The following is a 27,473-nucleotide window of genomic DNA, read 5'->3' on the forward strand; positions in this document are numbered from 1 at the left end:
GGAGGAGACTCTATGGTGGGGGAACCGGACATCCGGCCGGCTCCAGAATTGAACGGGGGGGGGGGGGGCCTTCTGGGTAGGACCCTTATGGCTCTTTTTAAGGTTGCTGACCCCTGCTCTAACCTCTGCCATCCCCCCCCCCCTTCCCTTTTTAGTCTTCAATCTTTCCCAACATCAGGGTCTTTTCCAGCGAGTCCTCTCTTCCCATGGCTTCCCAGTTCATCCCTGCGTGTGTTTCGGGGTCTTTTACACTGGAGGTCTTGTCATGAGACTGGCTAATTCTGATGCCCCCTAGAAAATTACAAGTGCCTAAAAATTTTAGGTGCCATTTCTGTCCTTCCATTCAGTACTTTCCATTGTTTTCTTATGCCCCAGTTCAGGATGGTGGTTTTAAAATAAGTTTTAAGCGTTCTCATTTTCTGCGCTACTGGCTGCAACAGGAGGGTGACCTCTGCTGTTCCTTGTGCTGGAGCACATTTGCAGCAGCGCATTAAAATGTGGCTCACTCATCAGGGAAGCCAGGCGGATATTGGCATGGAGCTGCGACTGAGAAAAGTCAGAAGCATCTAGCGATGCCCTGGCACACACACACACCCAGGCGATCCGTTGGTCCATTTTGCCTTCCATCTGGAAGTGGGGAATGCTCACAGTTGTGTTAAATCAGTGTTGTTACTTTGGGGACTGATGTCAACACATGGCTTAGTGGCACCTATGGGGCAGGCCACGATTCGCTTCTCAAACCACGCTCAAGAAACCTCCAGGTTTGTTTTGTTTAAAACAGACTTTATTGATTGAATGAATCTCAAGCGTTTGTACAAGGTAACAAATGAGAACAAATAGGTTCGTGCTTCATGCCGAGTAAAAAGAAACTTAGCTACTTACTACGTGGCCGAATCCTGCCTTTGCATTACAGGTGGGAAAAAGTGGGCCTCCTTCATATTAGAGCCGAGGTGGCGCAGTGGTTAAATGCAGCACTGCAGGCTACTTCAGCTGACTGCAGTTCGGCTGTTCAAATCTCACCGGCTCAGGGTTGACTCAGCCTTCCATCCTTCCGAGGTGGGTAAAATGAGGACCCGGATTGTTGTTGGGGGCAATATGCTGGCTCTGTAAACCGCTTAGAGAGGGCTGAGAGCCCTATGAAGCTGTATATAAGTCTAACTGCTATTGCTATAGGTGGTTCCACGTTTTACAATTCGTGATGGCATCTATTTGTCAGTGCCGGTTTTGTATTCCTAACGACTTTTTCATGCCGCTGTTGGTAGGATTAGACAGAAAATAGGGGCGGAATCTGCCCCTTTCTCAAAACGCTCTGATGGTGAAATTCTACTTCGCTGCAGGGGATGATGGATCCCGCAGAGCCATCCGGATCCTCCATCATCCCAACTCGTGGTTGTTTCCAAAGGTGCATTTTCAGGAGGCAATACAATAGCAGAGTTGGAAGGGACCTTGGAGGTCTTCTAGTCCAACCCCCTGCCTAGGCAGGAAACCCTATACCGTTTCAGACAAATGGCCATCCAACACCTTCTTAAAGACAACTTGGACTTTGGTTTATCTTTTGAAGACGTTTCGGTTCTCCAAGAAGCTTCTTCAGTTTTGAACAGGTTAGTAGTATAGTTCCATTCCCCACCTTCCTGTCAGAGCGGAAGAAGCTTCTTGGATTAGAAGCGAAATGTCTTCAAGAAGGAAGAAAACGAAGTTCAGTCGCCCCCCCTGAAAAAGCACCTTTGGGCCTTCGGATCTCTGCCTTTGGCCAGTCAGGGACCTAACTCACCTTGGCAGGTGAAGTCTCTTGGTTTGCGTTAAAGGCAGAACAGGGAAATGGGAATCCGTTTACACCGGCAGTTATCCAGAATCAAGGATCCCTTCTCTGGGTTTCCCGCAAGTTTCCCCAGATCTCAGCCCGGCGGAAGGAAACCAGGAAGAAAATTGCCAGCGGTGGGGCTCCTGCTCGGCTCCCGCTAGCGAGCGCTCCCCGTCCCTCTTCCTCCCTCTCCCCGGACGCCTCAAAGGGAGGAGACGGGGGAGAGGAACCGGGGATTCCCAAGCACGCGGGGCAAACGGCGTCGCCCTCCAGACTTGGGGGGAAGCTTGGCGAGCCCTGCCTGGTTTTTTTTAGGGGGGGCGGAGAGAGAATCCAGCCTCCTCCTCAATTGTCACTGCGGTTCTACCTGGGTTTTCCGCCAGGAAGGGCGCGTGGCGCCCCTTCCCACCACCGCCTAAGCGAGCCCCCTGCGAGGTAGGCCTGGAGGGGCACGCCCAAGCCCCCCACCCCCATTTGAAGCGGCGTGGGAAGGCGAGACTCGCTGCCGCTCCGGCGAGGGTTCTTTTGGGGTTCCCCAAACTTCTTTCGCAAACTCAGCGGCGGGCAGGCGATCCGCGCCATCGGGGAGCGGGGGGAAGCCTCGTACCGGGTGCTGGCTCCCTCGGTCCTGCTGATCCCCGGAGGGCGCGCGGAGGGTTGCGAGCGAGAGCGGGATGCCCAGCCTGGCGGAGGGCAGGGTGGGGCCGCCTCGACGCCGCGCGCCTCCTCTCTCTTTCCCTGGGACGGAGCGACTGGCGGGGGCGAACGAAAAGACGCGCCACGTCGGGACAGGCGCTTCCCAGGAGCCCCGGCAGAAGCGGATAGACCGACGCCTCTCCTCCGCGGGGGAAGCCGCAGCTGAGCGCCCGGCCGCATGGGCCACGAGGTATCACCAGGAAAGCGCCCCCAGCCCCCCCACGGCAAGCCTTGGAAAGTCGAGGGGCGGCTTCGTTTTCCTTTTATCGGAGGGGCCCCGAAATGGCTGGAGAGCCCGCGAGGGCGCCTCAAACACCCTTCATCCCGCCCGGCTTCCTGGCTTTCACGTCGGGCAAAATCCTAGCCAGTTTGAAGTCTCTTGGACCTTCGGTGGGAGAGATCTAGACTGAATCCCGCTAGGTGGAAGGGACCTTGGAGGTCTTCTAGTCCACCCCCCCCTGCTCGGGCAGGAGACCCTCTGCTGCTTCCTTCAGCCCCGTGATTTCAGGGCCAGACCTGGTCCGAAGGGCTTGGAGGCGGCTGGGGAGAGCGGACGAAAGCGAAGCTTCGCCGCCACCCGAAGGGGCCCGGCCACGTTGAAGCGAAAGATCCGTCCGGGCTCCATTGGAGCCCAGTAAGCGAGACAGGGCCGGCAGCCCCGCCGTTCCCCAGGGGGGTAACCAGAGGTCCGCTTCCCTCTCCCGGCCCGCTTTGCAAACCGACCTAGCCAGCTCCGTCAGCCGCTGGAGCCCCGACGGGAGGGCTGGGGCCGGCCGGGCCGCTCCTTAGCCCCCTCCCCGATTTCTCTCCAGAAGATGCGCTCCCCGTCGCTCCGCTCGCTTTTGTTTCGGGTGCGGCCCCGGCGCCCGTCCTTCAACAATTCTCTCCCGGGGAAAAAAAGCGCTTTGCGCTTCCGAAGCCATCGGGGGGGCTCCGAGCCAGCTTCCTAGTCGTGGGGGGAACTCTGGGTGGGGGAAAGCCCCTGCAGGTCCTCCCGACCCCCGAAGGATTCCCCAGAAAACAGGCAGCGTTTTCATCTCGGATCTCCCGACTGTACGAGACGCCGTTTGAGGATAGGAATCCGGGGACCGTTTTCAGACTAAACCCGTTTTATTAAAAACTCGTTTTTCTCAGTCTGAAAAGATACCACGGGATTTCCGATTGGTTTTTCTACCTTCTTCAAATCGTAGTCTAATTTCTCTCCCCCTTCGGTCTTTTTTTAGAGGAAATTCTGAGGAAGAAGCTAAATTCACACACCAGGATAAGCAAAAAAAAAATGAGGCTTTGCCTCTTAAAATGTTGCACCGAATAAATCAATCTTGGTTCAGCTTGTCTTGCAAACCTAGGCAAACGGTGGCTTATTCCATAAACAAGGGTTAGGCGCCTGTCTTTTAAAGACAAATTCAGCTGGCAATCAAAGACAGTAGCATCCAATGATCTCACCTCCGATAGGGGACAATCACACAAGGGTTGATTCACACCAGATATTTAATACAAATATTCGTTTTATAAAATGGTCTTGCACTAAAGAAGACCCAAAATAACTTTTACTAGAAAATCTTGTCATCATTTTTTTCTCCCTAAACTCTGGAGGAATTAACTCAAAGTCATCACAACAAAGCCAGGATATGATTTATACGCCATCAGTTAGTATATAAACCCACCCGATTATGCTTTATCAAAAAAAAAAGAGTGTTAATTAAATAAGCCATCGCTTCATAAAATACAGGAATCCAGTCAGCTAAATTACAGAGTTGATGCTTCAATCGTTTTCCTGATAACCTACAAGAAACAGAGGATTCAGGGACAGATTTCCACCCTTGCTGATTACAAGAGGCCACAACATTTAGTAGTAGTTGGACAATACAATATTCATAGACTACTACAATATGCAAAGAGCCGAGGTGGCGCAGTGGTTAGGGTGCAGTACTGCAGGCCATTTCAGCTGACTGCTATCTGCAGTCCGGCGGTTCAAATCTCACCGGCTCAGGGTTGACTCAGCCTTCCATCCTTCCGAGGTGGGTGAAATGAGGACCCAGACTGTGGGGGTCGATATGCTGACTCTGTAAACCGCTTAGAGAGGGCTGAAAGCCCTATGAAGCGGTATACAAGTCTAACTGCTATTGCTATATACTGCTATATTCATAGACTCTCTTTCCGCACTCAGAAGTTTTAAATTTTGCTTATTTGTGGGGTCCTTGGGAGTTCTCCGAGCTTAGTTTTTTTTTTTCCCCCTTGCAAACATTTTATTACACAATTAGGGAAGAAGATCCGCTGCTACAAGGAAGTGGGGTTATATTGGTAGAATAAAAGACAGCCGATCCCACTCCCTTCTAGCACTGAAGGTGTTACCTAGTTAGATAATTAAACATCTGCAAGCGAATAACCGAGCTCAGAGAGCACCAAGGACCCTACAGTTCAACCCTGAGCTACAAATATATTCTCATTTGTCTCCCTAAATTCTCTAAACAGGAGTGTTAGATTTTTGAGTAAAAAGCAAGACAAAAAGAACAACCCTGTTTATCAGCAGAAGACTTTAGCTCAGGCTATGCTGCCCCGTTTTCACCCTACTGGAGGGAGAATGTTTTATTCTCAAATATGGCAAGAGGGAATGTTGATTTATTTGATCCGAGGTGGCGCAGTGGTTAAATGCAGCACTGCAGGCTACTTCAGCTGACTGCTAGTTCGGCAGTTCAAATCTCACCGGCTCAGGGTTGACTCAGCCTTCCATCCTTCCGAGGTGGGTGAAATGAGGAGCCGGATTGTTGTTGGGGGCGATATGCTGACTCTGTAAGCCGCTTAGAGAGGGCTGAAAGCCCTATGAAGCGGTATAGAAGTCTAACTGCTATTGCTATTGCTATTATTTGGGGAGAATCACAACTCCCTAAAACTCTCGCTCAGCGGACAACGAACAAAAGCCCTTTGCATCACTTCAGGCCCAGTTTCCCGCAGCAGGTGCCAGCTTCACTGCAGCAGCAAAGCAATACTGGAGACCATCCTAAACTCCAGTATTTACGTGCTGCTAAAGCATAGCAGGCAGATCTTTCTGTTTTCTGCACACACACACACACCCCTGGAGTAACAAAGAGCAGGCTGCTCTGTTGCCCTGCAAGATGCTGGTGAAATTAAAAAAAAAAAAAGATCATAGGGGATTTTGGAAGACAATTCTTTGTATTGTTCTTATTTATTTCCCTTTCCCTGTTTATTGTGAGCCGCCCAGAGTCCTTCGGGAGTGGGCAGCATACAAAACTAATAAACAACAACAACAACAACAATTCAGACTGAAATCTTGTCTCTTTTGACTTGGGTGGAGGGGGCTGTAGCTCTCGTGAATTTGAAGCTGTGCTTTCAAAAGGAAACGTATTGTTCTGCCTAGCAGCCTGCAATCCAGAGCTTGCCATAAAGAGGGAGTCGAGCTATTCTCCAAAGCACCTGAGGGCAGGACAAGAAGCAATGGGTGGAAACTAATCAAGGACAGAAGCAATTTAGAACTGAGGAGAAATTTCCTGACAATGAGATAACAATTAATTAGTGGAACGACTTGCCTCCCGAAGTTGTAAATGCTCCAATACTGGAGGTTTTTAAGAAGAGGTTGGACAATCATTTGTCTGAAGTGGTGTGGGGTTTCCTGCCTAAGCAGGGGGTTGGACTAGAAGACCTCCGAGGTCCCTTCCAACTCAGTTATTCTATTCTGTTCAGAGCTTAGTTCTGCTGGGAATAAAATCACTGAGGAAGGATGCTAGCCACTTTTAAATGCCCTCAGAGCAGAGGTATCCAATCTTGGCAACTTTTAAGAGTACCTGTGGACTAAAACTCCCAGAATTATTCCCCAGCCAGCTGGTCTTAAAAAGTTCCCAAGGTTTTGGACCACCCCTGCCTTCAGAGGCCGCATGGCCTCGATTTTGTCTTTGCAATTTCTTTCTCATTCCCAATATTGTGGATTCTGGCGGAGGCACCAGACTCTTGCGGTTTGGGTGAAATCATCTCCCATATTTCTTTCATTTTTAAAGTGGGAAAGGAAAAGGAAAGTTATAAGGCGGATGCTTCAAGAACCCACTCAAAAGTATTCGTACTGAAACATACCTGGCCAGGTAAGCTACGTTTGGGACGGTCTTGGCTTCCCTTTGGCTGATGATGATGGCTTCTCTTTCGACTGAATCCTTGAGGCCATGGGGCAGCCCAGAACGGTCTGTATCTTCTTTTCTCTACAAACCATGTCGTGCTGCTACATCATCTCAAGGTTGGCCGAGGTGATGGCGCAGTGGTTAGGGGTGCAGCACTGCAGGCCACTTCAGCTGACTGTTACCTGCAGTTCGGCGGTTCTAATCTCACCGGCTCAAAGGTTGACTCAGCCTTCCATCCTTCCGAGGTGGGTGAAATGAGGACCCAGACTGTGTGGGGCGATATGCTGACTCTGTAAACCGCTTAGAGAGGGCTGAAAGCCCTATGAAGCGGTATATAAGTCTAACTGCTATTGCTATTGCTATTTGAGTGAGGGTCCCGAAGGAATGAAAGCAATCCAAGAAGCAGGATGTCAGCAAGTGCCGTTTCTCCCCCCCGCCCTCTCCCCACTTCTAAACATACAGGGAGAAAAGGTTCAAAGTCGCAACAGAACAAGTAGCAACCACAGAATGTCAATCAGCACCTCGTAAAAGCGTTTGGAGAACGAATTCTCGGCTTCTGAACAACTCAGGGAGGACTCAAAACTATTGATTCCGTAGGTTGTATCAGATGGGGAAAGAAAAAAGCCTGCATGGTTTTATGTAAGCTAAGGATTTTCCATGCTTGCCTCCCAAATTAATTGGTCTTCTCCAGGCCAGAATTCCTACATTCCCCTCTAAAATGCGCCTGTCCCAGCGGTAGCCAGTGGTGCATTTCGAACAATGAATTTACTCCAGCGTATAAATGTACAGGTATAATCTCAGTTGGATAATTAAGCAATTTGAGAAACTGGTTTCCCATCAACCTTTCGTATTTATTTGGTATGCGCTGCAGTGACAGCTGTCAGTCACAAAAGCATTTATTGGTATGTTCTGATAAAAAGGTTAGGCAACTATGGATTCTGTATTTTATTTCTTGTGGACCAACACTTATATGTTATAAGCATAGTTAGCAGTTTTTTCTTTCTTTAAATAAGTCCTGTGCACATTGTTAACTGCAGGACTTTATATAGCTGATCCCTCCAATTATTTAATTTACTTAATAATTCTTAGTTCATCTATGTGTTAAGATATACAGCAAGTTTTGCAGCCATGCCTGATCTAAAGCCTTCCAAGTACTTTGAGTTGGATTAAAATGCTTACAATTTCCTTTATTCATTTTAAATCACCCAACTTGTCCACACCTCATATAAATGCATTATAAACTTAGATATCCCTCCCTGTTCAGTAATTCCACGAACATGTTCTACAGGGGAGGCTTTTAAAACACATGACTGTCTTAAGAAGAAAACTAAACTCATTTAAAAGAGTTCAGGGTTCTATTTTGGTTTAAAGAAAAAAAACACACACACACACCAAATCCTCAGAAATGGAAAGAATTATATAAAATGCCAATAGTATCAGAACCAGCGACCAGGTTTCTAGCCTGTGAAACAAACTGTAAGTATTCTCGGCTCTAATGAATTAATTTGTTTATCCAAATGGTGTCTTTGAGGCATCTTTACAGCCACTGCTTTACGAACAGGTATGCTTCAAGGAACGTTTTAAATGGACTATATGCAAGTTATAGGCTTTTTCTCCTGGGTGGAAATTTAGCAGAGAAATGCTGCCACAGCTTAGCAGGACTTAAGCCACGAAAGCTGAAGGAGATCAGATGGCATGTTCAGACGATGGCCCAGATGGGTACCACAACCCCCATGTTCCTGTAGCAGTTCCTGTTCACAGCAACTAATAGAAGCAACCGAAAAGTTATTTTTTAGGGGGTGCCTGTTGCTTCTGCTAAAAGCCTGAAATGCAGAGAGAAGACGAGTGGGGGGTACTTAAAAACCTCCCAGCCAATTCAGCCACAAGCCGCTAATGGGAGGAAGGGATTGCTCTGAACCAACCTATGCGACTCTTTCAAATATCTGTTCGTTTTACTCACCTGTGTCAACTTACCTGCGAGGAATATAAACAATGCAAAGAGAAGTCCTGGTACAGATTTTCCTTCAGTTGCAACAGGAGCTAAAAACATCAAACCCCACAAGCAAAGATCTTACAAACGGTTTTAATGCGCATTTTAGACAAAAAAAAAAAGGCATGAATGCAAAAGCTCACGAACCTTTTGAGCTACGAGAGGAAGTTGCGAGCACTAACTCTTAGGTGGGGAAAACCCTCCTCCCTCCCCCAAATACTGGTTGCAGGGGGCGGGGAAACCCCCGTTCCCACAGAAAGATGGAATCTGATCACTTTGATGGTCTTGTGGGTTTATTTTATTCTTCCACTCAGAAACAAGGATCCACTGGGAGCCAAATCCCAGCCAGAGATGGACTCTCTCCTACAGCTCCATGAGAGTTCATGGAAGACATGAGAATCTATTATTTGGAATTTTGAAGCGTGTAACCAGTTATGGATTGCTAAGAAAGAGAGCCTTGTGTCTCTTTCTCAGCTTTATTTTGGCTACTACATTTTGGCTACTACATTCAGAGCTAGAGAAGACTTCTTTGAGCAAGGAGGCACAATGTTCTGGCTGGAGGACATTGCTAACAGCTTGTAGACTCGATTTCAACTGAAGCTGCAGTCATTAAATTGAAGGCCGACACATTCTTTTACCTCCACTGACAAAGTAATAAACCGGACAAAGTAATAAACCGGACAAAGTAATAAACCGGACAATGTCGGCCTTCCTCCCTTCCCCCTCCGTTAATCTAGCAAAGGGAAACAAAACATACCCAAAATTGTCTGCCCGGTGTCTTCCTCCTCCATCACGGAGCTTCAGCTAATGCACAGAACCTATGCCTGAAATTAAAAAGGACCCCCCCCCCAAAAAAGAAGTCAACTCAAGAGTTGAAGAAAATGGAAAACAGAACAGGGTTAAAATCCAGATTATCTTCTTCACCGTTATGAAACCCTTGGATCTTCAGCCAAGCAAGCAAAGGGGACAAATTCCCAACTTTGTAGCACAACGTTTTTTTCTCAAGATTGGTGGTTTTAAGGTGGGTGGATATGAACTCCCAGAATTCTGGAAGTCCACCCACCTTAAAGCCAACAACACTTGAGAGACATTGGTGTAGCCAAAGAGTCTACCATAACCCTCTAGAACGAAATTTGTCGTAAGCCCCGTTTCGCGAGTCACAAAAGGGCTTTCAAAGTTATCACATCCTACTCACACGCCCTCACCCAACCAACATTTTAATAACTCCCTTTGTAGCAGAGCGAAACTTGAGTTTTGAGAACTCTGTGGCTTGTCTGTGAGTTTATTTGCAATAAGCAAAGAGGGAGCAAAATACGATAATAAATAAATAGAAACCAACACAGGCTGCATCTCATTTCAACACACTTTTAGGTATGGATGAAGGTTATAAAAAGATTCTTACTGGATGAAGTGACCTTCGAGGGCAGATTCACAACAGTTGTGTTTCTAATCTGTGGAAGTCCATCCATATTTAAGAGACACAATGGGCACACCTTCACATAGAAAACAGAAAAGACTGGATTCACACACGTGAAGCCTGGTCTATTTAAATAGCTTAAAGAATTAACCACAAGTCTACACTGTGTGCTAAAACCACAAACATTATTTTCAAACTGCAGTGGCCTCCACAAAACTAAAAACACATCAGGAGTTGGGGGTGATAGAAACGAAGCAAAATTGTTTCCCAAGAGAAAACCTACTGAATTGTGTATGGTCACAATTGCTTCTGGAACTGAATTGTGCTCTAATTGTCTATTTGAGCATGAATTTAAAAAAATAATATATTCGTGGAACATTTCATCTTTCCTATTTCTCTCCTGTAGAAAGAATGGACATTTTTACATCTCCATTAAAAGCCTAGCCTGAAACAATCCTATGTGAAAAGTGGGGGAGTGAAATAAAAAATATTATTAATTTTGAGTGGACTTACCCAAGTCACTCTCTTTTGGGAGGGGGGGAAAGGGTCTCTGCCTGACCTACAAGAAATAGAAAAATTTACTCACCCCAGTGAAATTTTAAAACAATCTCCTTGCTATATTGTTTCAACATTGCTTAAGGCAAAATAGCACCTTTAAAAATAAACATAAACGAACAGTATCACAATATGTTTTCAACTAGCATCAGTTTGGACACTGAAACTAAACTTCCACAAATGGTAAATAATTTCCAAAATACAGATTATTCTCCAAAATGCCACCCTCTTTTTTTTTTTAATTCATCACCAACCACTGGGTCTAAAGCACGTACGCACCCCTTCCCCTCCCCATTTTATCCTCTCACAAAAGATCATTTAGAAACAAACCAGGATTAACCTATTGATTAAGCTGGTTACCAAACTCTCCTCTTAGCCTAAATAAACCGTCTCGTTGCACAGCTCTTAAATTTTTGCAAGGAGGAAGAATTTGCAGTCTCCCTTCACTTCATGCCGGGGAAGTTTTTATTACTTCTTTTAAACGGAGCACAAGGGAAGGGAAGGCTCCATATACTGTATATTAGAATGCCAGTAAAAGTTTTCCCTCAAAAGTGCTGACGAAGAACAGTATTTTAAACTCCCTCGAGCTTTTCCGTTCCGACCAGTGTCGCCTCCTCTAGATGCAAAAGCTGCACTGCAGACTTTAAAAAAACCAAACTCTTAAAAAACACCATTTGTTCAAACCAAGGACGGCAGGGAAGTAGAAAACTTGACCAGAATCAGCACCCATTTAAAAGGATCTGCAACAGATTATCTGTTTAAAGATCTGTCACTCCCGTTGCACATTTTTCCAGCTGAAACGTTATGATTTAGGATTTCAAAAAGGGCACCTGGCAACTACTGCAAAATTAGACAATTACAAATGCTAATCTTTTGAGGGTCTTTCCTGCCATAGCTACACAAGAGGGGGTATCCCCCCCCTCTTTTGCACACTTTTGGTCTGCATTTTTTTAAAGGGAGAGAAAAAAATATTCCTCTCAACTCCTCAAAATTCTTCTAGCTGCTGCGGGCATATGATTAAAAGGGGACAACGTTAAGTTTTATCCCCAGCCATATTATATTCGTGCACTCAGCTTATTATTTTTGAAGTTCCTCTGTCCTTTTATTTTTTACACTTCCTGTACAAAAATACCAGCAAAAAAATGGTGTAGCGAAATGCAAGAGAGTTGTATTGATTTTATGTATATTAAAAAGTCCAAACTTTTAGAAAATGTGGACATTTTTAGATTAAATCTGGGATCTTGCAAATTTCCCACACACACTACTTTAAAAAAAAAAGATTATTCAATAAATAAATAATTAATGCCTAAAAATATATAGCTGCAACTTTTTGTTTAAAAAAATTTTTTTTTTAATGTAAGGAACAATTTTTTAAAAAAATCTAAATTAGGCTTCATAAGGAATAAACAAATATTTTTAATGGATTCTGTAATTTAAAAAGTCTACCTTGTTTTTATTAGCTCATGGTACCATTGTACCATTATTTTAATCCGTTTCTTAAATTACATTTCAATCAATGGTTGTAAAATAAAACATGTAATGACAAAAAGTATAATACTGGGCAAAATAATTTCTAAAATTGTTTATTTTTTGGGGGGGAAAAGTGACTTACAGTTTAAAAATTAATTAATTACAGACATATGCTGTGTTTTTTTTTTAAGACGAATGCACTTTTGTATAAAGAAAAAATAGAATTGATTGCGAGCGGTCTGCACCTTTTCAAAACTTTTGTACAATCCAAAACAAAATTTCCTCTTTTCCATCGGAAACGGGCCACTTTGAATTCAACCCACTTATTCCAATCACTTTTATCTCCGGGACAAGAACCGGCAAAAAACAAAAAAAACACCCCACCATCGCATTTTACATTTCAAAAACTTTTAAAAAGGGGAATAAAAAAAGCACTTTAAAGACTTGAAAAAGTGAAATGAAACCATCTTCTTCTCCTTGGCCATTCCTCTCTTAAACGTGACTCCAGGCCAATGAAAACGTCTTTTGCCCCCCCCCCCTTTTTTTTTTGAAAGCACTTTTGCTTCGGTAGAAACTTTTCTCTCTTTTTTTTGTACTGGGGGGTGGGAGAGAAAAGTCTTTTTTTTTTTTTGCTGCAACCGATTTCCCTCGGAGGGAAGGAAATATAAATATATATATATATATATATATATATATATATATATATATATATATATATATATATATACACACACACACACATACATATATACATATATATATACACATACATACATACATATATACATATATACATATATATATACACATACATACATACATATATACATATATATATATACACATACATACATACATATATATATATATATATATACACACATACATATATATATATATATATATATATATATATATATATATATATATATATATATATATATATATATACACACACACACACACACACACACACATACATACATACATATCTTTATATATATATTCAGCCGTGCATCACTTTTAACTCCCGCTCCGCCGGCTCCACGTCCCGTTGCCACCTTCCTCGGCGGCGGGCGAGGGCGAAGGAAAGGCAAGACAGAAAGAAGCGGGGGGGGGGGGGACACGAAAGGACTCGAAGCCCCCCGGGTTTGGCCCCTGTCACTTTCCCCTCCCCTCCCCTGGCTCTCCCCCCTCCCCTCCCTGTTTCCCCCCGGGGTGGGGGCTGCGGTTGCAAGTGGCGAAGCCCCCTCCCCTCCCCTCGATCCCCGCAGGCTTCCCCCCCCTCCCTCCCTCCCCTCCGCCACGCGCGTCTTTTCCCAGGCAGGACCCCCGGGAGCCCCTCACCCGCACCCGAGGAGGGCTGGGAAGGGGCTGACAGGAGGGACCCCCGGCCGGGACGGGCCCAGCCACCCCCTCCCCACCCGGAGCCCCCCGGCGCGGATGTGCTCCGCCGGGCGGGCAGGCGGGCGCGACTCTTCCCCGGCCGCTTCTTCTTCTTCTTCTTCCGCGCTGTATCCATATTTAGCTAAAAAGTATCAGGCGGAGGAAGCGGCGGCGGCGGAGGGGCGGAGGGGCGGAGGGGGCGCGGGTGGCGGCCTTTCCTGAGGGGGGGGGAAAGGTGAGGGGGGGGCGGGTCCCGTCCGCAGGGCAGCGCCGCCCCCCACCCCACCCGTGGCACCGTGGGGGGGGGGGCTTCCCCTCCTCCTGCCTTGAGGAAACTGACCCCCCCCACCTCAGACTGCCCCCCCCGCCAGAAAAGTTTGCCCACTTTGACGGACTGCGATGGGGGGGGGAGGTCTCCAAGCGGGCCCCCCCTCTCCCCTCTCTTTCGCCCCCTCCCCGGTGGTGTGGGGGGGAGAGCAAGGGAGGGGGCCGGCCGGTGTCGGGGGTCCCCCCTCCCCCCTCCCTCGCGCGCGCCTCCTCCTCCTCCTCCCCCCCCCCCTCCCCTCCCCCGCCCTCCTCCCCCGCCCAAGCGCCGCTCCCGCGCCTCCCCCGCCCTTCCCGCGCCTCTCCCGGGCTCTCCTAAGGCCGGGGGGATTTTTAGGGATTTTTTGGGGATTTTTTGGGGGCTCCCCCCGCGGGGGCCCCCGGCCCGGGGCGCCCCTTCTTTTCCCCGCCCTCCCTCCTCACCTCCGAGTCCACTCGAAAATGGCGCCGAAATCGAAAAAACTTTGCAAATTTCATTGTAGCGCCTGCAAAGGATGCTGGGAGCTGAGGGGGGAGGGGGGGGCGGGGAGGGGAGGGGAGGGGGGGCGGCGGGGAGGCACCGCCCAGGCCTGGGGGCGGGGGCGGGCGGGTCTCTCGCGGGGGGGGGGAGGAGGAGGAGGAGGAGGGGGAAGAAGGTTGGGCCGGCGCGCGCGCTCGCATCCTCCGCTGCGCGGGGCAAGGCTGCTCTCCCGGACGGGATCGGGCGCAAAGGCAGCGGCGGCGCTTTCCCCCCCCCGGCGGGGCGGACGGGCTGAGCGCGGCGCTTTCCCCGAAGGCGTCGGTCCGGGAACTCTGGAGGGAGGGATGGGCAACCCCCCCCCCCCACCAAGAAAAAACCGGGGGTCGTCGGAGCTTCAGGATCGGGGCTGGGCTCGAGAACAAGAAAAGCCCGGATTTCCAGAGTTTTGGGGAGCCGGTTGCCGCGATCCGCGAAAGTAAACCTCGCGCCTCGATCCTCCGCCCCGCCGGGACCGCAGGGCGGTCAAAAAAGTCAAACCAGCGTCCGTACCTGCCCTGAAAGCCCGTTGGGGCTGCCTCGATGACACACACACACCAAGCACAGTCTCCCCCTCCCCTCCAGTCTTGCGCATCCCCTGCAGAAGGTCTGGTGCAGCTGTTTACTCCAGATGTGCAACAACTCCATCCTGCACAGGGTGGCTGGGGAGGATGGGCTTTTAAGGCACGAGGCCTATGTGCATTGCATTTTGGGGGGGGTTCAGGGATGCTTCGGACACTCGGTCCAGAAAAGGCCGTCAGCCACCACTGATCGACAGGGTTTTAATTTGGGGAGCAAATCCTGTTCATAGAGCAGTGTTTCTCAACCTTGGCAACTTGAAGACGTCTGGACTTCAACTCCCAGAATTCCCCAGCCAGCGAATGCTGGCTGGGGAATTCTGGGAGTTGAAGTCCAGACGTCTTCAAGTTGCCAAGGTTGAGAAACACTGTCATAGAGGAAGGGGCTGGAAATCCGTTATCTGCATTGTGAGCATTAAGGAGAGACCCCTGAAGCCCCTTCCCCCAAATGCTCACCTTATATATACTTTAGTCCTTCACTTAAAATCACTTGTAAAGCGGGCACAGCCACGAGAAGGCTGTTGAGAAGGGAGGCGTTGCGTCGCTAATTTCTGCCACTAAGTGGAACATTTCTCGCCCTGCCTATTAAAAGACAATCACTGCGGTTGTTAAGTTAGCAAACCCAGTTGCTAACCAAATCTGGCTTCCTCCTGGACTTTGCTGGTCAGTGGGTCACAAAGTTGATACACACTCTCTCTCTCTCTCTCTCTCTCTCTCTCTCACACACACACACACACACACACACACACACACAGACAGACAGACACGGATGCTGCAACTGTCATGAGTCGGTTGCCAAGTGTGCAGCTTTCAGTGACGTGATCGCAGGGATGCTCTTAACGGTCGTAAGTGTGGGATGACACTTTTCTCCGTGCCGTTGCGACTTTGAACTGGTCGTCCCACTCACAGTTTGGGGCAAAACTTTTCCCCAACCAAGTTGAAAAGTTCCAAAAAGTTTTTTTTTTTTTCCTTGGATGAGAAGCGAAGAGAAAGTCCAGTTGGCCTCCTGAAAAGTCCCCTTTGGGGGGACATCCGTCACCTGAGACTTTTTCAACCAAGGTCCCCTCAAATGGACTCATTTATTACAGGATCCGGGCCCTTTTCCTCTCATAAAATGGGATTTTAAAAAAATAATTGCTTGTTTTTTTACACCTTTTCAAGATAAGTCCAGTCCTTTTTCTTTTGTAAGAAAAGCCAGCAATTCAGAAGGTGGAGGGAGGGGGGGTGTCCTCCCCACAGGGCGACGAGGGGGGGGGCAAAAGGATGGGGTTGTCCTTGGGTGCCCCTTTAGAGCCCCCTCCCTTCCGCTCCAGGAAGGGTTCCCAGGCCTGGTTGCCTCCCCACCCCCCTCCCCAGCGTGTGAGATCAACCACCTCCCATCGCTGAGTCGACACGTTACCCTTGGCGGAAAGGCGAATCCACGCCAGATGATGGATGGACGTTGGTCCATCCGGGTGTCGTGGTGTTGCGGTCGACGGGGTGTTGCTACTGGGCTGGAGCGAGTCCCGGAGCGAGGAGGGTTCGTCTGGAGTTTCCCCACTGCAACTTTTAATTATGGGGTTCGGGCTTCTTGGTCCAGGCGTGGAAGGTGGCGAGGAGAGTGATTCCTCCTACCCCAGCAGCTCAAAAGTTTTTGAAAAAGGAAGGCGTTGTATTACATGGCCGGCCAGCAAAACCTTGTGTAAGGTAATCCTTGGCTTAGTGACCACTGAAAAAAGTCACTTGGGACCGTTTTTTCACACTTTACGACCGTCGTAGCAGGCCCGTGGCCACATGATCAAAATCCAGACGCTCGGCACGACAATTCGGCTGGTGCTTATGACGATCGCAGAGTCCCCGGGGTTACGGGATTTCCCCCTTTTGCGACGAGCGAAGTTGGTAGCGAATCCGGATTCACTTTTAACAGCCGCGCGACTAATTCCACAGCTGCAGCGATTCACTTAACAACCACGGCAAGGGAAGTCGTAAAGCGAGGCAAAACTCGCCTAACAGCTGCCTCGCTTAAGCAATGGAGATTTCGGGCTCATTTCTGGTCGCAAGTCGAGGACTACCTGTAATGGCAATTGGACACAACTCTTTTCTCTTAGTGGTTGGCTCCTCTTTGGAATCCACACTGGCCTTTCTCCTGGCTCAGCTTCGTGCCCCCGATTCAGGCCATGCTTGGCTCCGCCTATTGGCTCCCAGAATTCCCCAGGGGAAGGGGAATTCTGGGAATCGAAGTCCACACCTCTTAAAGTGGCAGAGGAGGTTGAGACACCCTGACCTAAAGCCAAAAGCTGAATACAGATTGGCAGAGTTGGAAGGGACCTTGTAGGTCATCTAGTCCAACCCTTCCCCCCCTCCAAGCAGACCCTACACCATTTCTGTCCTCGTCCAGACCAACGAACTGCTCCACGCGCACCCTGCAAAATTGCCGAGACTCCAGTGGTTGCTACGATTTCCTTTGCGAGCGGTGAAATTTGCTGGAAATTTTGGGGAGCAGCTGCTTGAAGAGAACGTCCTTCCTTAATAACTTCCACGGGATAAGTTGTGGGCTGGGAGACGGACCTAACAGAAGGAGTAAGGAAAACGGTTTGATATGGCCTGGTTGTGCAACTTATTTCGTTTGTTTGTTTGATTAGTTTTGTATGCCGCCCACTCCCGAAGGACTCCGGGCGGCTCACAATAAAACAGGGAAAAGGGGGTAAATAGGACGATACAACAATTTAAAAAAATACACAACATTCACAATTGAAGCTGGGCTGGATACTTCAACAGTCCCCCGGCCTATTGGAACAGCCAGGACTTAGTAACTTTACGGAAGGCCGGGAGGGTAGTAAGGGTCCGGATCTCCACGGGGAGCCAATGTCGACTGGCGACTACCCGGAGGAGAGCCTTCTCTGTGGCTGCTCCAACCCTCTGGAACGAACTCCCTGTGGAGATTCGTACCCTCACCACCCTCCAGGCCTTCCGCAAAGCCCTTAAAACCTGGCTATTCCGACAGGCCTGGGGCTAAAGATTCGCTGCCCCTATTTCGAATGGTATGATTGTTGTGCTTTTTAACTATGTATAGTTTTGTGTTCTTGTTAAACTGTTTGTATCCCCCCCTTCCCTTTTTGAGTTGTGAGCCGCCCTGAGTCCCCTTAGGGAAAAGGGCGGCATACAAATGAAATAAAACTCTAAACTCTGTTCCAGAGGGCTGGAGCTGCGACAGAGAAGGCCCTCCCCCGGGGGATCTCCAGCCGATATTGGCTGGCGGATGGAACCCGAAGAAGGCCAAGCCTGTGCGATCGAATCGGTCTTTGGGGAGGTAATTGGCAGGAGGCGGTCTCTCAGGTACCCAGGTCCGATGCCATGCAGGGCTTTATAAGTAACAACTAGCACCTTGAAGCATGTCCGGAGACCGATGGGCAGCCAGTTTCAGCTCACGGAGGATAGGTGTAACGTGGGTGTACCTACGTTTTCCCCTGATCCACAAAAGCAAGGAACTTCTACCTTCTGCAAATTTTATTTCCCAGCCTTCCCTTGATTTCTTGATTTCCCAAACTCAGGGATTCTTGCCTTTAAGGCAAGGATGGCTTTTAGGTTGACTCAGCCTCCCATCCTTCCGAGGTGGGTGAAATGAGGACCCGGATTGTTGTTGGGGGCAATATGCTGACTCTGTAAACCGCTTAGAGAGGGCTGAAAGCCCTATGAAGCGGTATATAAGTCTATCTGCTATTGCTATGTAGAGCCGAGGTGGCGCAGTGGTTAAATGCAGCACTGCAGGCTACTTCAGCTGACTCTGCAGTTCGGTGGTTCAAATCTCACCGGCTCAGGGTTGACTCAGCCTTCCATCCTTCCGAGGTGGGTGAAATGAGGACCCGGATTGTTGTTGGGGGCTGATATGCTGACTCTGTAAACCGCTTAGAGAGGGCTGAAAGCCCTATGAAGCCGTATATAAGTCTAACTGCTATTGCTATAAGTCTAACTGCTATTATTTTGTCCGTAAAAGCCAGCTCTTCTAACTTCCTCTTTCAAGAAGGACTCGCCGCCCACTTGTTTTTCTTTCTGCCGTCAAAAAAAAAACAAAAAAACAGAGGGAGGAAAAGAGAAAAAAAAAGAGAGAAAAGAAAAAGAGGAAGATGTTATTTAGCTAAACACGAAACTGAGTAAAGGAACAACTTCCTGCTGGCTGTTTTTGGGCTGTTATCTCCTGCTCTGGAAGAATTTCAGACTTTTGCCTCAGAGGGATTAACATGAATTAAAACCAAAGAATGTTTCTGTTCAGCGTCACCTAATTTCAGTCTCTCTCTCCCTCCCCTCCTTCCCTTCTTCAACGCGAATGGGCTTTGGTGCTTGTTTGTTTGAAATGGTGTAATTATCTGCACATGCCTTTTGTTCTGTAGGTTCCATGTTATTTTGTCTTGTGTCAGGAAGGGCTCGCCAGCTAGCTCTTTGCAAATTTGGTGGTGGTGGGGATTTATTTTTTCCTGCAGTTCAAGGCATGCAGCTTGCCAAAACACTAAAAGTAAAGTTATTTGTGGGTCTGGACAAGGACAGACATAGCGTAGGGACTGCTTGGGCAGGGGGTTGGACTAGATGACCTGCAAGGTCCCTTCCAACTCTGTTAATCTATGTTCAGATTACAACAATTTAAAAAAATACACAACATTCACAATTGAAGCGGGGCTGGATACTTCAACAGCCCCCCGGCCTGTCGGAACAGCCAGGACTTAGTAACTTTACAGAAGGCCAGGAGGGTAGTAAGGGTCCGGATTTTGTGTGTGTGTGTGTCCGTCCTTGAAGACCAATGCCAGCTAAAGAACGGGCAGGTGTGGATGCAGGCCTCCTCCGAATTCCATCCGCCGGCCAGTGTCGACTGGCGACTACCCGGAGGAGAGCCTTCTCTGTGGCTGCTCCGACCCTTTGGAACGAGCTCCCCGTGGAGATCCGGACCCTTACTATCCTCCCGGCCTTCCGTAAAGCTACTAAGTCCTGGCTGTTCCGGCAGGCCTGGGGCTGTTGAAGTATCCAGCCCCACTTTAATTATGAATGTTGTTGTATTTTAAATTGTTGTATTGTCTTATTTATCCCCCTTCCCTTTTTATTGTAAGCCTCCCGGAGTCCTTCGGGAGTGGGCGGCATACAAAACTAATAAACTAACTAGTGTGTGTGTCTGTGTGTCTGTGTGTGTGTTTTAAATGGCTAAACTTTTGACCTGCGGGGGGGGGGGAGAAAAATAAGGCACCCTGAAAGTTCTCATCTATAATAAAAACATCTATTTTCTCAACACTTCTAAGCCAGAGGTCTTCCAACTTGGCAACTTTTTAAAGACTTGTGGACTTCAACTCCCAGAATTCTCCAGCCGGCTATGCTTCTTGAAATCCACAAATCTTAAAAATTGCCAAGTTTGGGGAACTTGAGAGACTGCCTGCTGCCAATCACCTCCACTAGACGGATTAGATCCCACAGATTAGGCCTCCTCCGAATTCCATCCGCCGCCCAGTGTCGACTGGCGACTACCCGGAGGAGAGCCTTCTCTGTGGCTGCTCCGACCCTCTGCAACGAACTCCCCGTGGAGATTCGTACCCTCACCACCCTCCAGGCCTTCCGCAAAGGCCTTAAAACCTGGCTCTTCCGACAGGCCTGGGGCTAAAGAGCTGTTGCCCCCGTCTCGAATGGTATGACTGTTGTATGTTTTTAAATTATGTATTGTTATGTTTCGTTTTTATTTTTTTATCTGTACCCCCCCCCCTTCCCTGATTTGATTTGTTAGCCGCCCTGAGTCCCCTTCGGGGGGGGAAAAGGGCGGCATATAAGTATAACAAAATGAAAATGAATGAAATGAAATGAATGAAATGAAACCCCTGCTCTAAACAGAGACGACCTTACAAGCCACCTGATCTTCTTTATAAACAAACGTTACCTGCATTTTTCCAGCAGAAAGAAGGGGGGGGGAAAAGAAAGAAGAGCGGAAACTATATGGTTGGGAGGAAGGGGTGCAGCGTTGGCAAAGTGGATGGATTCAGGAGAGTGACGAATGAATGGGATGTCCACCAGGATGGAGCTCAGGAGAGTAAACCCACAAGCCCGTAATTATTATCATTTTTTTTAAATGAAGAGTTCGGCGGCCTCCCTCTATCGGTTCATTGCACGTTTTCGTGCAGTTGAGAATCAAGGCCGGGCGTGGTTGGAAATGGAGCGGCTTATCTCTTGGCTGGTGAGGCGCACAAGGGCTCTCCAATCCAAGGGCCTGTGAAGGTTCTCAGCCATCCAGAGTCACGATTGTCCCAAAGGCAACTGGGCCTTTTTTTCCCTTGAAGACCTCTCTCTTCTCCTCCAAGAAGCTTCTTCAGTTCAGCTCTCCATTCTTTGGTACCTGGAACAGAATATCAAAGGTAGAAGGGACCTTGGAGGCCTTCGGAGTCCAACCCCATTGGTCAAGCAGGGGACTCTGTAGTATCATGCCAGCTGGGGAATTCTGAAGTCCACAAGTCTTAAAGTTGCCCACGTTTGGACACCCGTACCCTACGCCAGGGTTGGCGAACCTTTTCGGCATCGAGTGTGCTTGCATGCACGCACATGGGTGCGCATGTGTGCATCAAAGTGCCGGAAACGCAAAAAGAACCAGGTCATCCCCTGAAGAGAATATGTAAACACAACAACGGATAGAGTGGATGGAGGGAGGAGTAGAAGGAAAGACAGGAAGGAGAGGAGAAAGGAGAGGAATAGGAGAAAGGGAAAGGCAGAGGAAGAATGGGAGGGAATGTAAGAGTAGGAAAGAGGGGAGGAATGGGAAGAAGAGGGGAAGGGTAAAGGGGAGGAAGGGGAAGGAGAGAAGGGAAGGGAGAGGAGGAAGGAAGGAAGGAGAGAAGAAAGAGAAGAAAGGGGGTAGGAAGGAGGGAGGGAAGGAGGGAGGGAAGCAAGGAGGGAAGGAAGGAGAGAAGGAGAGAAGAAAGGAGGGAAGAAAGTAGGGAAGGCAGGAGAGGAGAGAAGAAAGGGAAGGAAGGAGGGAATGTAGGAGAGAAGGAAGGGGGGAAGGAAGGAGGAAACGAAGGGGGAAAGGAAGGAGAGGAGAAAAGAAAGGAGGGAAGGAAGGAAGGAGGGAAGGAAGGAGGGAAGGAAGGAGGGAAGGAGAGAAGGAGGGAAGGAGGGAGGGAAGGAAGGAGAGTAGGAGAGAAGAAACGAGGGAAGGAAAGAGGGAGGGAGGGAAGAACAAGTAGGACCGTTGTAAGATAAGATGGATCTATGGGATGTTAAAAAAGCAATCTTCAAGTATATTGTCAACAGTAGGGAAAAATTGTTATAAATACATATTATTAATAACAGTTATGAGATCATATAATTGTGAATGTATATATGAAATTGATAAAATAAAATAAAAATAATAATTAAAAAAACACACACAAAGTGCCGGAAACGCAAAGGCCAGCTGGCCGGCACGCATGCCTGTTTTGGGACCATTTTCAAGCCATTTTTCGGGCTGTTTCCAGGGGCATTTTCAGGCTACTTCGAGCCGTTTTTGAAATGGCTCAAAACAGTCTGAAAAACAGTCCAAAACATGGCCTAAAAAAGGCCAGAAAACAGCCTGCTTTTGGGGCAGTTTTTCATGCCGTTTTGCAGTGCTCCAGCATCCACTAAGCGTCCATCACATGCGCTCCGGAAACCAGAAGAGCAGCTAGCAATAGCATGCGTACCCACAGAGAGGGCTCGGCATGCCATACGTTTTGCCATCACGTCTCTATACCGTTCAGAACAATGGGTGTGTCCAGTCTCTTCTGAAAATCCTCCCGTGATGAAGTGCCCACAATTCCTGAGGCAAGCAGTTCCACTGGTTAATTTCTCTCACCGTCAGGAAGTTTCTCTTTAGTTCTAGGCTGCTCCTCTCCTTGATTAGTTTCCATCCGTTGCTTCTCGTCTTGGATGAGAAGCGAAACAAGGGAAAAACAACAACTCCAAGGTTAACACGCTTGTAAAGCAGCGGCTTTCTTGAGTTTTGACTTTTTTGAGTCTTGATTACAGATGCACTAACCTAATTTCCTACGGGAACCTGGATGACTTCCATTCCTTCCTTACCAGATGCCGTGCAAATGTCAAGAAACAATGGATGGAAATTAACCCGAGAGACAAGCAACCTGGAATTAAGGAGAAACTTCCTCAGAATGAGGGCAATTAACCAGTGGGACAACTTGCCACCAGAAATTGTGGCCGCTGCAACACTGGAGGCGTTTAAGAAGAGACTAAACAGCCACTTGTCTGAAATGGTCTAGGTTCTCCTCCTTGAGCAGGGGGCTAGACTAGAAGACCTTCAAGGTCTCTTCCAGCTCATTCTATTCTAAATTCTCCCTCAAGTAAGCAACCTGGGTACTTGAGAGACCGCCTGCTGCCAATCACCTCCACTAGACCGATTAGATCCCACAGATTAGGCCTCCTCCGAATTCCATCCGCCGGCCAGTGCCGACTGGCGACTACCCGGAGGAGAGCCTTCTCTGTGGCTGCTCCGACCCTCTGGAACGAGCTCCCCGTGGAGATTCGAACCCTCACCACCCTCCAGGCCTTCCGCAAAGCCCTTAAAACCTGGCTGTTCCGACAGGCCTGGGGCTAAAGAGCTGTTGCCCCCCCGTCTCGAATTGGTATGACTGTTGTGAGTTTTTAAATTATGTATGGTTATGTTTCATCTTTTATTTTTTGTCTGTATCCCCCTTCCCTGATTTGAATTGTGAGCCGCCCTGAGTCCCCTTCGGGGGGAAAAGGGCGGCATATAAATATAATAAAATCAATCAATCAATCAATCAAACCCTATGGCTTAAAACTGGCCTGTTGCTTTGACCTCATCCCCCATCTCCCATCCCTTCAAATCCCTCCTCCTTCTCCCCGTTACCTTTCACTCCGAGTTTACAATTACCCAGGGGAGTAAAAATAGCGCCACCAGCGGTGTGACGTCACTGTGGTCTACCACCCACTTCCTGCATTTTAACCGCTCGTTTTTTGTTTTTTTTTGGCTAATGCCAACCTCGTTCGGGGCTTGCCGGTTGGTAACGTTTCCTTGGACACCGCTGGGATAGTGGATTTCTTTAATGCCGACCCTTCCCTTTCTCAAGGGCCAGCTGAGAAATGGCATTGCAAGGGGAACCCTGCCCCGGAGGGACCTTTCATAGGAATGGCGACAGTGCAGGAAGAAGCCGCTAGAGGGAGAATTAGGCGGCGGAGGGAACGGGGTTTGGTTTTCTGCTAAAGGCTTGTTATCGCGCACATACAATTATGAACTCCCCCTGAAGGGGAGAATCCTGAACAGATGGGCCGGTGTCTGCCCGCGCGGGAGGGAGCAAGTAAAAGAGGAAAGGCACGGCTGGAAAAAGCATGAATCATCCGTGATAAAAGTGCTGACTTGAGCGAGACTCTGCGCCCGAGATGCTGTGGTGCAGTTGCTCCAAATTTAGCCTCGGTCCCGCTGCAGAGATAAGCCTGCTTAGGAAACAATTTCTGGAGCAGGGAAGCTCCGGAGAAGCCGTCTGCAAGAGACATACAACAGGCCGGAAGAATAGCAATAGCAGTTACACTTATATACCGCTTCATAGGGCTTTCAGCCCTCTCTAAGCGGTTTACAGAGTCAGCATATCGCCCCCAACAACAATCCGGGTCCTCATTTTACCCACTTCGGAAGGATGGAAGGCTGAGTCAACCTTGAGCCGATGAGATTTGAACAGCCGAACTGCAGAACTGCAGTCAGCTGAGGTAGCCTGCAGTGCTGCATTTAACCACTGCACCACCTCGTCTCTCTGCAGTTAGACTTATATACCGCTTCATAGGGCTTTCAGCCCTCTCTAAGCGGTTTACAGAGTCAGCATATTGTCCCCAACAACAATCCGGGTCCTCATTTTACCCACCTCGGAAGGATGGAAGGCTGAGTCAACCCTGAGCCGGTGAGATTTGAACAGCCGAACTGCAGAACTGCAGTCAGCTAAAGTAGCCTGCAGTGCTGCATTTAACCACTGCGGCACCTCGGCTTGGAATGTGGGGCAGGGAAAGAAAAACTCCCCATTGGTATGGAAGGCCACCAAACACCGGAGCACAGCTGATGTGGGGCAACGATGCACAAGGGGCAAACGTCACCGAGATTCTACAGGTACAACAATTCGTTTAGCGACCCTTCAAAGTCGCAACGACACTAAAAAAAAGGGACCCGTGATCGTTTTTCACACGGCCGTTGCATCATCCCTGTGGTCACATGATCAAAATTGAGACACTTGGCAACTGATTCATATGTATGACGGTTGCGGATTTCTGGGCTCACGTCTTCTCACTTTTACGACCTTCTGGCAAGCAAAGTCAACGGGGGAAGCTCGATTCACTTTGCAACCGTGTCTCTGACTCAACCCCTGCAGCGGTTCACTTCACGACGGCGGCCAAGAAAGGGACAAGTCTCGCTTAACGAATGTCACACTTAGCGACATACGTTCCGAGCTCAATTGTGGATGTAAGTGGAAGACCACCTGTACTTAAATAGACTTGTGCGCGCTTCTGAACAACGCCAACTTTGTGTCCCCTTGGGGAATTCAGCCTGTTCTGTATTTTGCAAAGCAACATGCTGGTAGGAACACTTAATTCCTCCCTACAGTGCAAATCACTTTTGTGCAAAAATGACTTTCAGGAAAAATTGTTTGCCAAACTTAAAAGAGGTTTTGCAAATAATGACGCATGCTTTTGATGTGTGCGTGTGTTTGTGTGCATGCGCCCATGTACATACATACATACGTACATACATACACACACACACATACATACACACACACACACACATATATATATATATATATATACACATATATGTATTTGTGCTGATAAATACATAAAGGGAGACTAGTATAGATCTATTTCAAGCTATTTAGCTCTCATCAGCTAGCCATACCCTTACTGGGATTTGAACCTAAATAGCTTGAAATAGATCTATACTAGTCTCCCTTTATTTATTTATCAGCACAAATACAACACAAATGTAACAAAGGCAACAGTAAAAAATATTGGGTTTCTGTCTGGATGGTCTCTTGTGACGAGCCGATAAGACAGAGAATGGAAACAGTAGGCTTCCTCCCATATTTGGGCATACCAGGGGTTGTGACACTAAATACATACCTATTTCCCTGGCTCAGCTGATAAAGGAGGAGAACCTTGTGGCTTAGTGGTTAACACATCTGCCTAATATGTAATACAGCCCAGGTTCGAATCCCAGTAAGGGTATGGCTAGCTGATGAGAGCTAAATAGCTTGAAATAGATCTATACTAGTCTCCCTTTATTTATTTATCAGCACAAATACAACACAAATGTAACAAAGGCAACAGTAAAAATATTGGCTTTCTGTCTGTCTGGTCTCTTGTGATGAGCCGATAGACAGAGAAAGGAAGCAGTATGCCTCCTCCCATATTTGGGCACACCAGGGGTTGTGACACTAAATACATACATATATATATACATACACATACCACACACACACAGATATATATACATACACACACACATACATACATATACATACACACACACACACACACACGTATATTGCTGATAAATAAATGAAGGGAGACTAATATAGATCTATTTTAAGCTATTTAGCTCTCATCAGCTAGCCATACCCTTACTGGGATTTGAACTTGGGACTATTTTGCATGTTAGGCAGTTATAATAACCTATAATAAACATACATAAGCCTCAGATATGTCCCAATTTTAGTATAAAGAAACCGAAGGGGAAAAGGGGGGGGGGGGAAACCTGGAGGTGGAGATGTCAGTCACGACACAACGGCACAAAGACGGCCACCTCCATTAAGCTTATTGTTCTTCGATGCCAAGCAGAACTGGGAACAAAGTCAGATTGACCTCACTGTTGTGAGCAAATTTCCACGGAAACTAATCCTGCGGGAGTTAGTACTTTGAAGGAGGAGGCTAGTGACACTCCTGCTTTGAACTTTGGTGTTGGGGGCGGCTTCTGGGAATATCTCGGAGGGCCAACAAAACAAGCCAATGGGGTCACCCAACGCGTTGACCCAGGGTTATCACTCCAGACGGACTCAAAGTATTCAATTGCGCGCACATTTCTGTGAAGGGCTGGCCCTCTGGAGAAGCTCTAATGCTGGGAGACATGAAAGGGAGGAGGAAGAGGAGGATCAGCTGGGCAGAGATGAAGTTTGCAATGCCATTAGAAGATCAGGAAAAAAAACAACAGGTCATCCTGGAGAACATTTTTACCTAAGTGGTCAAGGATCGACAGTGACTTGATAGCTTGTCAGTTTTGAAGCTTCAGTGCGAACTAAAACAAGCCCGTGCGCAATGCCCTACTACGGGAGGAAGAAGTAAAAGGTGTTGGAAACAATTCTCTGAAACTCTAGAATTAGGTCTAGAAAAACTCAGACAGCAAAGCCCACAACACAGTAACAAGAAAAAACAGCTGCAACAACCACAATCTCTCCGAGGCTGTTTTTCCAAGGGTTCGCTGCAAAGACACACACAAACAAGGTTTGTTCTGGTGACCACTTTCTCCAAAACTTGGAAGTTTAAAGCTATTTTCAACTTGCTTTGTGGCCACAGAAATGGACCAAACACAAGGCCAAGTTATGGCTTGGCTCTCTTATTACAGATCGTCCTTCAGCTTGCGACTGGTTCTTTAGCAACTTGTTGTGA

The 27,473-nt window shown here is 48.0% G+C and overlaps 1 long non-coding RNA gene across 1 annotated transcript; it reads right to left on the reverse strand.

Annotated features, from left to right (window-relative positions):
• Positions 1 to 8,585: 8,585 nt before the first annotated feature.
• Positions 8,586 to 10,100, reverse strand: LOC116515471. The gene is made up of 3 exons (XR_004256259.1): positions 10,014 to 10,100; positions 9,369 to 9,435; positions 8,586 to 8,661 (listed from the first exon to the last, which is right to left on the reverse strand). It is a non-coding gene; the product is annotated as an uncharacterized LOC116515471 (long non-coding RNA).
• Between the last annotated feature and the right edge of the window lie 17,373 nt (positions 10,101 to 27,473).

This window comes from Thamnophis elegans, chromosome 12 (genome assembly GCF_009769535.1).
Source record: "Thamnophis elegans isolate rThaEle1 chromosome 12, rThaEle1.pri, whole genome shotgun sequence".
In the NCBI taxonomy this organism is placed as follows: Eukaryota; Metazoa; Chordata; class Lepidosauria; order Squamata; family Colubridae; genus Thamnophis; species Thamnophis elegans.